The sequence below is a fragment of the Triticum urartu genome, chromosome 6 (assembly GCF_003073215.2).
Source record: "Triticum urartu cultivar G1812 chromosome 6, Tu2.1, whole genome shotgun sequence".
NCBI classification, from domain to species: domain Eukaryota; kingdom Viridiplantae; phylum Streptophyta; class Magnoliopsida; order Poales; family Poaceae; genus Triticum; species Triticum urartu.
The window spans coordinates 488,652,624-488,664,691 of record NC_053027.1 but is presented as its reverse complement, the minus strand read 5'-3'; positions in this window follow the sequence as shown (position 1 = coordinate 488,664,691).

Sequence of the window (12,068 nt, the reverse complement as noted above, 5' to 3'; positions counted from 1 at the left end):
ATGCTACTTTGCTGCATCACCCTTTCCTCTTCAAGGGAAAACCAACACAGTGCTCAAGAGGTAGCAACTATGATGCCTTCACACCGAGAGGGCCATAAAATATCTCTCCATCGCTGGAGGATCAAATCCCGCTATTGAGCTATTTGGCCACTTGACAAACTTTCTGATGAACCTGTAATTTGTCATTATGATCGTCGTGTTACAGGTGACGTTTGAGCAAACCCAAATCCCATCGTACGGTAAGAAGTGACCACTATACTCTCATGGTCTAAGGAGAAAGATCACACGTTTACACTCCATGTTATTACAATTGAATACAGACGATATTAATCCAATTCACAACAAACAAGTTTGGTTTGGTTCAATATGATTGCTCTTCCAACGTCAGAATCTCAATGTTGTTTTAGGACTAATGTTACACTTAATGATATCCTAAGATCCGTAAAATGTAATCACCAATAACACTTGAGCTAGTCCAAGAGGCAAGACTAGGAACCTTTTAGTTAACCGTTTACAATTCCACACGTGCATATGAGTTTTCCATTGAATCACATATTCCAGGATTATAGCAGTTATATCATAGAATATAAACTCTATAATTATGAATATGAAAATATAATAATACAAATATTATTGCCTCTAGGGCATATTTCCAACACTTTGGTGATTAAGAAATGGACAAGAAAGGATTCTTGCGTTTTTGCCCAGAGGTGCCCTGAGTTATCAAATACACAAGAGGACAGTGGCCTTTAAGCTAGGGTCTCAAACAAGATTTTTCTAAAGAATTAATTCGAGCTTTTGACCGGATCGTAAATCAAACAGACGTAGGAAGAACACTTATAATAAAAGTAGGCATGGGTACGAGGTCTTATGCTTACAACCATATATTTGTGATGGGACCAAATATGATCTTAATTTGTGCTTTGGAAGTAACCCATCAAGATGTGCTTGTTAGGTATCGAAGTGGAGGACGTGGCCAAATTACGTATTGATCTGCGCATGTCCAGCATCAAGAGTTAGTTGTCGAACCGGCAGACCTATCCGTCACATGGGGTTGCCTCGATAATTAAGATTGCAATAATTAGACAAAAGCATTGGGTGTTTAATGACCACACCTCTTGAATCCCCAGGGATAGGATCCGTGTTATCGTACTAAACTTTTCTGTCACCGGTGTTCACAATAACACTTCACAGTCTCCCTACCCTTAGCCTCTCCGTGGCTCGTTCTCCATGATCTTTGGTACCTCCTTGGATGAAGACCACAAATGAGACAAGAGACAACTTCCGAAACAATTTTATGTTACACCTACAAGACATTAATTCAAGGCCCTTGCCTCAACCCATACCTTACCGGACTACTCACACATGGAGATCAAATCACACAAAAAACACAGCATGAAGATAGATTGACTGATAATATGTCTTACAATGGATGCCGTGTGTGATACACGATTACAAGTATGACTAGATCGCCGAGAACTATGATGGAGATAAGGTGGTGGCTATGGATATGGAAATGACAACGTATAGGGTTGATGGGGATGATGATGAATGGTTGTTCTGCTCCCCCCATGATGTTTTGTTATCCATTTGGCATCGGCCCCTTTATAAAGGTTGTTCAGGTGGACGTGGAGCCTTGATTTCCGCACCAAACGACTGCTCATACGAGCAGATGTGGTTATATGCAGCGTCATCTTTTGATTTGTTTTCTCTAGTGCGCCACCCACATTGATCCCCTCTATCTCCACTTTACTCCTTTCCAAGTATTGGCTTGATTTTGTCCATCCATATCCCATTTCCTATGGAAACAAAATAAATAAAGGATTTTTGGAATCCTATGCATTCATGAAGGAAATATGCCCTAGAGGCAATAATAAAGTTATTATTTATTTCCTTATATCATGATAAATGTTTATTATTCATGCTAGAATTGTATTAACTGGAAACTTAGTACATGTGTGAATACATAGACAAACAAAGCATCACTAGTTTGCCTCTACTTTAGTAGCTCGTTGAATCAATGATGGTTATGTTTCCTAACCATAGACATGAGTTGTCATTTGATTAACAGGATCACATCATTAGAGAATGATGTGATTGACTTGACCCATCCGTTAGCTTAGCACGATGATCGTTTAGTTTGTTGCTATTGCTTTCTCCATAACTTATACATGTACCTATAACTATGAGATCATGCAACTCCCGAATACCGAAGGAACACTTTGAGTGCTACCAAACGTCACAACGTAACTGGGTGATTATAAAGGTACTCTACAGGTGTCTCCAATGGTGTTTCTTGAGTTGGCATATATCGAGATTAGGATTTGCCACTCCGAGTATCGGAGAGGTATCTCTGGGCCCTCTCGGTAATGCACATCACTATAAGCCTTGCAAGCATTGTGACTAATGAGTTAGTTGCGGGATGATGCATTATAGAATGAGTAAAGAGACTTTCCGATAACGAGATTGAACTAGGTATTGAGATACCGGCGATCGAATCTCGGGCAAGTAACATACCGATGACAAAGGGAACAACGTATGTTGTTATGCGTTTTGACCGATAAAGATCTTCATAGAATATGTAGGAACCAATATGAGCATCCAGGTTCCTCTATTGGTTATTGACCGGAAGTGAGTCTCGGTCATGTCTACATAGTTCTCGAACCTGTAGGGTCCGCATGCTTAACGTTCGGTGACGATCGGTATTATGAGTTTATGTGTTTTGATGAACCAAAGGTTGTTCGGAGTCCCGGATGTGGTCATGGGCATGACGAGGAGTCTCGAAATGGTCGATACATAAAAATCGATATATTGGACGCCTATGTTTGGACATCAGAATGGTTCCAAGTGGTTCGGGCATTTTTCCGGAGTACCGGGAGGTTACCGGAATCCCCCGGGAGAAGTTATGGGCCTTATAGGCCATAAGAAGGAAGCACACCGGCCCACAAGGGGCTGGTGCGCCCCCCTTGGGCAGGAGGCCGAATTGGAATAGGTTTTGGGGGGCCTTTCCTTCTCTCCTACTCCTCCTTCCCTTCCTCTCCTACTTCAACTAGGGAAGGGGGAATCCTACTCCCGGTGGGAGTATGACTCCCCTAGGGCGCGCCATAGAGAGGGCCGGCCCCTTCCCTCCTCCACTCCTTTATATACGGGGGAGGGGGCACCCGATGGACACACAAGTTGATCATTGATATCTTAGCCGTGTGCGGTGCCCCCCTCCACCATAATCCACCTCGGTCATATCATCGTAGTGCTTAGGTGAAGCCCTGCGATGGTAGCTTCATCATCATCGTCATCATGCCGTCGTGCTGACGAAGCTCTCCCTCGACACTCAGCTGGATCGAGAGTTCGTGGGACGTCACCGAGCCGAACGTGTGCAGATCACGGAGGTGTCGTACTTTAGGTACTAGGATCGGTCGGATCGTGAAGACGTACGACTACATCAACCGCGTTATCATAACACTTCCGCTTACGGTCTACGAGGGTACATGGACAACACTCTTCCCCTCTCGTTTCTATGCATCACCATGATCTTGCGTGTGCGTAGGACATTTTTTGAAATTACTGCGTTCCCCAATAGTGGCATCTGAGCCAGGTTTATGCGTAGATGTTATATGCACGAGTAGAACACAAATGAGTTGTGGGCGTGGGTATAGACATATTGCTTGCCGTCACTCGTTAATTCTTGATTCGGCGGTATTGTTGGATGAAGCGGCCCAGACCAACATTACGCGTACGCTTACGCGAGACTGGTTCTACCGACGTGCTTCGCACACAGGTGGATGGTGGGTGTCAGTTTCTACAACTTTAGTTGAATCGGATTCAATGAACAGGGTTCTTTCTGAAGATCAAAAAGCAATCACTATACCGCGTTGTGGTTTTTTGATGCGTGGGTAATAACGGTTCTTGCTCAGCCCGTAGCAGCCACATAAAACTTGCAACAACAAAGTAGAGGACGTCTAACTTGTTTTTGCAGGGCATGTTGTGATGTGATATGGTCAAGACATGATGCTAAATTTTATTGTATGAGATGATCATGTTTTGTAACACAGTTATCGGCAACTGGCAGGAGCCATATAGTTGTCGCTTTATTGTATGAAATGCAATCGCCATGCAATTGTTTTACTTTATCACTATGCGGTGGCGATAGTCGTAGAAGCAATAGTTGGTGAGACGACAACGATGCTTCGATGGAGATCAAGGTGTCAAGCCGGTGACGATGTGATCATGACGGTACTTATGCCTCTTGCAAAATCTATCTTCCCTAATTGGTGTGTACTTGCAAACTCTATGCACTCCACAAAAATCGACATGCTTATAAGAGACATTCTCATCATGACTAGTGCAATCATCATTAGTACTATGGATATTCAAAGAGTTCATACTAATAACATTGCAATCATGCTCATCATTCAAATATTTAGTGCCAAACATTTTAATGCATTCTTCTTCTAACACTTTGGCACAATTTTCCTTTCCATCATACTCATGAAAGATATTAAAAAGATGAAGCATATGAGTCAAACTCAATTCCATAATTTTTTGTCGTTTTCTTTTATAAACTAAACTAGTGCTAAAACAAGAAATAAGAAGATTCGATTGCAAGATCTAAAGATATACCTTCAAGCACTCACCTCCCCGGCAACGGCGCCAGAAAATAGCTTGATGTCTACTACACAACCTTCTTCTTGTAGACATTGTTGGGCCTCCAAGTGCAGAGGTTTGTAGGACAGTAGCAAATTTCCCTCAAGTGGATGACCTAAGGTTTATCAATCCGTAGGAGGCGTAGGATGAAGATGGCCTCTCTCAAGAAACCCTGCAACCAAATAACAAAGAGTCTCTTGTGTCCCCAACACACCCAATACAATGGTAGATTGTATAGGTGCACTAGTTCGGCGAAGAGATGGTGATACAAGTGGTATATGGATGGTAGATAAAGGTTTTTGTAATCTGAAAATATAAAAACAGCAAGGTAACTAATGATAAAAGTGAGCACAAACGGTACTGCAATGCTAGGAAACAAGGCCTAGGGTTCATACTTTCACTAGTGCAAGTTCTCTCAACAATAATAACATAATTGGATCATATAACTATCCCTCAACATGCAACAAAGAGTCACTCCAAAGTCACTAATAGCGGAGAACAAACAAAGAGATTATGGTAGGGTACGAAACCACCTCAAATTTACCCTTTCTGATCGACCTATTCAAGAGTCCTTAGTAAAATAACATGAAGCTATTCTTTCCGTTCAATCTATCATAGAGTTCGTACTGGAATAACACCTTAAGACACAAATCAACCAAAACCCTAATGTCACCTAGATACTCCAATGTCACCTCAAGTATCCGTGGGTATGATTATATGATATGCATCACACAATCTCAGATTCATCTATTCAAACCAACACAAAGTACTTCAAAGAGTGCCCCAAAGATTCTACCAGAGAGTCAAGACGAAAACGTGTGCCAACCCCTATGCATAGATTCATGGGCGGAACCCGCAAGTTGATCACCAAAACATACATCAAGTGGATCACGTGATATCCCATTGTCACCACAGATAAGCACGGCAAGATATACATCAAGTGTTCTCAAATCCTTAAAGACTCAATCCGATAAGATAACTTCAAAGGGAAAACTCAATCCATTACAAGAGAGTAGAGGGGGAGAAACATCATAAGATCCAACTATAATAGCAAAGCTCGCGATACATCAAGATCGTACCACCTCAAGAACACGAGGGAGAGAGATCAAACACATAGCTACTGGTACATACCCTCAGCCCCGAGGGAGAACTACTCCCTCCTCGTCATGGAGAGCACCGGGATGATCAAGATGGCCACCGGAGAGGGATTCCCCCTCCGGCAGGGTGCCGGAACGGGTCTAGATTGGTTTTCGGTGGCTACGTAGGCTTCTGGCGGTGGAATTCCTGATCTATTGTGCTCCTCGAAGTTTTTAGGGTATATGGGTATATATAGGAGGAAGAAGTACGTTGGTAGATCTCCGGGCTGTCCACGAGGCAGGGAGGGCGCGCCTAGGGGGGGTGGGCGTGCCCCCACCCTCGTGCGCAGCCCGGGACTCTTCTGGTCCATCTCCGATACTCCGTGGGCTTCTTCTGGTCCAAAAATAAGTTTCATGAAGTTCAGGTCAATTGGACTCCGTTTGATTTTCCTTTTCTGCGATACTCTAAAACAAGGAAAAAAGAGAAACTGGCACTAGCACTGGGCTCTAGGTTAATAGGTTAGTCCCAAAAATCATATAAATAGCATATAAATGCATATAAAACATCCAAGATTGATAATATAATAGCATGGAACAATAAAAAAATTATAGATACGTTGGAGACGTATCAGCATCCCCAAGCTTAATTCCTGCTCGTCCTCGAGTAGGTAAATGATAAAAACCAAATTTTTGATGTGGAATGCTACCTAACATATTTATCCATGTAGTTCTCTTTACTGTTGCAAGAATATTCAGATCCATAAGATTCAAGACAAAAGTTTAATATTGACAAAAAAATAATAATACTTCAAGCATACTAACCAAGCAATTATGTCTTCTCAAAATAACATGGCCAAAGAAAGCTATCCCTACAAAATCATATAGTCTGGCTATGCTCTATATTCACCACACAAAATATTTAAATCATGCACAACCCCGATGACAAGCCAAGCAATTTTTTCATACTTTTGATGTTCTGAAACTTTTTCAATCTTCACACAATACATGAGCATGAGCCATGGACATAGCACTATAGGTGGAATAGAATGGTGGTTGTGGAGAAGACAAAAAGGGAGAAGATAGTCTCACACCAACTAGGCGTATCAACGGGCTATGGAGATGCCCATCAATAGATATCAATGTGAGTGAGTTGGGATTGCCATGCAACGGTGCACTAGAGCTATAAGTGTATGAAAGCTCAAAAAGACACTAAGTGGGTGTGCATCCAACTCGCTTGCTCATGAAGACCTAGTGCATTTTGAGGAAGCCCATCATTGGAATATACAAGCCAAGTTCTATAATGAAAAATTCCCACTATTATATGAAAGTGATATCATAGGAGACTCTCTATCATGAAGATCATGGTGCTACTTTGAAGCACGAGTGTGGTAAAAGGATAGTAGCATTGTCCCTTCTCTCTTTTTCTCTCATTTTTTTATTTGGGCCTTTTCTCTCTCTTTTTTATGGCCTCTTTTTTTTAGTCCAGAGTCTCATCCTGACTTGTGGGGGAATCATAGTATCCATCATCCTTTCCTCACTGGGACAATGCTCTAATAATGATGATCATCACACTTTTATTTACTTACAACTCAAGAATTACAACTCGATACTTAGAAAAAAATATGACTCTATATGAATGCCTCCGGCAGTGTACCGGGATGTGCAATGAATCAAGAGTGACATGTATGGAAGAATTATGAATGGTGCCTTTGCAACAAATACGATGTCAACTACATGATCATGCAAAGCAATATGACAATGATGGAGCGTGTCATAATAAATGGAACGGTGGTAAGTTGCATGGCAATATATCTCGGAATGGCTATGGAAATGCCATGATAGGTAGTTATGGTGGCAGTTTTGAGGAAGGTATATGGTGGGTTTAAGGTACCGGCGAAAGTTGCACGATACTAGAGAGGCTAGCAATGGTGGAAGGGTGAGAGTGCGTATAATCCATGGAATCAACATTAGTCATAAAGAACTCACATAATTATTGCAAAAATCTATTAGTTATCGAAACAAAGTACTACGCGCATGCTCCTAGGGGATAGATTGGTAGGAAAAGACCATCGCTCGTCCCCGACCGCCACTCATAAGGAAGACAATCAATAAATAAATCATGCTCCGACTTCATCACATAACGTTTCACCATACGTGCATGCTACGAGAATCACAAACTTTAACACAAGTATCTCTCAAATTCACAACTACTCAACTAGCATGACTCTAATATCACCATCTTCATATCTCAAAACAATCATCAGGTATCAAACTTCACATAGTATTCAATGCACTCTATATGAAAGTTTTTATTATATCCCTCTTGGATGCCCATCATATTAGGACTAATTTCATACCCAAAGCAAATTACCATGCTGATCAAGACTCTCAAAATAATATAAGTGAAGCATGAGAGTTCATCTATTTCTATAAAATAAAACCACCACCATGCTCTAAAAAGATATAAGTGAAGCACTGGAGAAATGACAAACTACTCCAAAAGATATAAGTGAAGATCAATGAGTAGTCGAATAATCATGCAACTATGTGAAGACTCTGTAACATTTAAGAATTTAAGATCTTGGTATTTTATTCAAACATCAAGCAAAACAAAATAAAACAAAATGATTCTCCAAGCAAAACACATATCATGTGGCGAATAAAAATATAGCTCCAAGTAAAGTTACCGATGAACGAAGACGAAAGAGGGGATGCCTTCCTGGGCATCCCCAGGCTTAGGCTCTTCGTTGTACTTGAATATTGCCTTGGGGTGCCTTGGGCATCCCCAAGCTTAGACTCTTGCCACTCCTTATTCTATAGTCCATCGAATCTTTACCCAAAACTTGAAAACTTCACAACACAAAACTTAATAGAAAACTCGTAAGCTCCATTAGTATAAGAAAATAAATCACCACTTAGGTACTGTTGTGAACTCATTCTAAATTCATATTGGTGTAATATCTACTTTATTCCAACTTCTATATGGTTCATACCCTCTAATACTTCTCATATATTCATCAAAATAAGCAAACAACACATAGAAAACAGAATCTATCAAAAACAGAATAGTCTGTAGTAATCTGTCGGTTCCGAATACTTCTGTAACTCCAAAGATCCTGAGAAATTAGGAAGTCCTAGGAATTTTTTTATTGATATACTGCAGTTGGAATTGGTATTTTATCGCTCTCTGGTGAAAAATTAAAATTATTCTCGTGAGCGCATACTTTCTGTTTTTTACACCAAGATCAAATAACAATCACCCAAGAAGATCCTAAAGGCTTTACTTGGCACAAACACTAATTAAAACATAAAACCACATCTAAACATAGGCGAGATGAATTATTTATTACTAAACAGGAACAAAAATCAAGGAACTAAAAATAAAATTGGGTTGCCTCCCAACAAGCGCTGTCGTTTAACGCCCCTAGCTAGGCATGATGATTTCAATGATGCTCACATAAAGGATAAGAATTGAAACATAAAGAGAGCATCATGAAAAATATGACTAGCACATTAAAGTATAACCCTCTTCCTATGCATAGGGATTTTGTGAGCAAACAACTTATGGGAACAATAATCAACTAGCATAGGTGGGCAAAACAAGCATAACTTCAAAACTTTAAGCACATAGAGAGGAAACTTGATATTATTGCAATTCCTACAACCATATATTCCTCCCTCATAATAATTTTCAGTAGAATCATTAATGAGTTCAACAATATAACCATCACATAAAGAATTCTTTTCATGATCTACAAGCATAGAAAATTTACTACTCTCCACATAAGCAAAATTCTTCTCAATCGGAATAGTGGGAGTATCATAAGAGAATCGAATACTATAAATTGTTTCCACATTAAAAGAGTAATGTTCAGAAAAAGGATAATCATAGTCATGACAAGTTTTATAAATATAATCATCACTACTTTTTATAGCATATGTATCATCACAATAATTATCATAAGTAGCAACTTTGTTCTCATCATAATCGATTGAAACCTCTTCCATGATAGTGGAATCATTACTAAATAAAGTCATGACCTCTCCAAATCCACTTTCATAATTATCACAATAAGATTCAACATCCTCCAAAATAGTGGGATTACAACTTCCTAAAGTTGACACTCTTCCAAACCCACTTTCATCAATATAATCATCATAAGTAGGAGGCATGCTATCATCATTATAAATTTGCATATCAAAACTTGGGAGACTAAAAACATCATCTTCATCAAACATAGCATCCCCAAGCTTGGGCCTTTTCATATCATAAGCATAATCTCTCTCATCATTAATAGTATGGACAACACCAATAGTATAGCAATTATCATCATCACAAGGAGTAATAGGAGCAACATCATTTGGGAGGGATACCTTTTTACCTTTACTTCTCTGTTTTTTCTTTTTCTTCTTCACATCATGTGTGGGTTCAACCCTCTTTTTGGAGCTCCTTATTAATGAGATTGGTTGAATAGAAGGCTCCTCCTCGTTACCTGATTCATCATAAGAAATAATAGGAGGATATTGGGAAGTCTCTTCCCTTTCATTAGTATTATCTTCATCTTCTATTTGTTTTCTTTTCTTTATGTAATTGGCAATATAAGGATTTTCAATACAATTCACCGCACAATACATATAAATTTCCTCTAGATCAAAATCAAGAAGTTTATCACGGGAAAATACTGGAAGATAGTTAGTAATACGTTTCATTTCTTCATAACCCATAAGCAAACTAAGTTCATTATGATGTGCAAGGGAAATCAAGTCATCACAATTTTTGGAAACGATTAGATCATGAAAAAATTTGCATCGGATGGTCAATTGACCACGTTCATTGCAAAGTTCACAAGTACGACTAAGAAAATTTAAATTTTCAGCACAAACATCTAGCCTTTCTGGCAACCATTTAGTTTCTAAGTACTTATGCCTCTTGCGAAATCTATCTTCCCTAATTGGTGTGTACTTGCAAACTCTATGCACTCCACAAAAATCGACATGCTTATAAGAGAAATTCTCATCATGACTAGTGCAATCATCATTAGTATTATGGATATTCAAAGAGTTCATACTAATAACATTGCAATCATGCTCATCATTCAAAGATTTAGTGCCAAAAATTTTAATGCATTCTTATTCTAACACTTTGGCACAATTTTCCTTTCCATCATACTCACGAAATATATTAAAAAGATGAAGCGTATGAGGCAAACTCAATTCCATAATTTTTGTAGTTTTCTTTTATAAACTAAACTAGTGCTAAAACAAGAAACAAGAAAATTCGATTGCTAGATCTAAAGATATACCTTCAAGCACTCACCTCCCCGGCAACGGCGCCAGAAAAGGGCTTGATGTCTACTACACAACCTTCTTCTTGTAGACGTTGTTGGGCCTCCAAGTGCAGAGGTTTGTAGGACAGTAGCAAATTTCCCTCAAGTGGATGACCTAAGGTTTATCAATCCGTAGGAGGCGTAGGATGAAGATGGCCTCTCTCAAGAAACCCTGCAACCAAATAACAAAGAGTCTCTTGTGTCCCCAACACACCCAATACAATGGTAGATTGTATAGGTGCACTAGTTCGGCGAAGAGATGGTGATACAAGTGGTATATGGATGGTAGATAAAGGTTTTTGTAATCTGAAAATATAAAAACAGCAAGGTAACTAATGATAAAAGTGAGCACAAACGGTACTGCAATGCTAGGAAACAAGGCCTAGGGTTCATACTTTCACTAGTGCAAGTTCTCTCAACAATAATAACATAATTGGATCATATAACTATCCCTCAACATGCAACAAAGAGTCACTCCAAAGTCACTAATAGCGGAGAACAAATGAAGAGATTATGGTAGGGTACGAAACCACCTCAAAGTTATCCTTTCTGATCGATCTATTCAAGAGTCCGTAGTAAAATAACATGAAGCTATTCTTTCCGTTCAATCTATCATAGAGTTCGTACTGGAATAACACCTTAAGACACAAGTCAACCAAAACCCTAATGTCACCTAGATACTCCAATGTCACCTCAAGTATCCGTGGGTATGATTATACGATATGCATCACACAATCTCAGATTCATCTATTCAAACCAACACAAAGTACTTCAAAGAGTGCCCCAAAGATTCTACCGGAGAGTCAAGACAAAAACGTGTGCCAACCCCTATGAGTAGGTTCATGGGCGGAACCCGCAAGTTGATCACCAAAACATACATCAAGTGGATCACGTGATATCCCATTGTCACCATAGATAAGCACGGCAAGACATACATCAAGTGTTCTCAAATCCTTAAAGACTCAATCCGATAAGATAACTTCAAAGAGAAAACTCAATCCATTACAAGAGAGTAGAGGGGGAG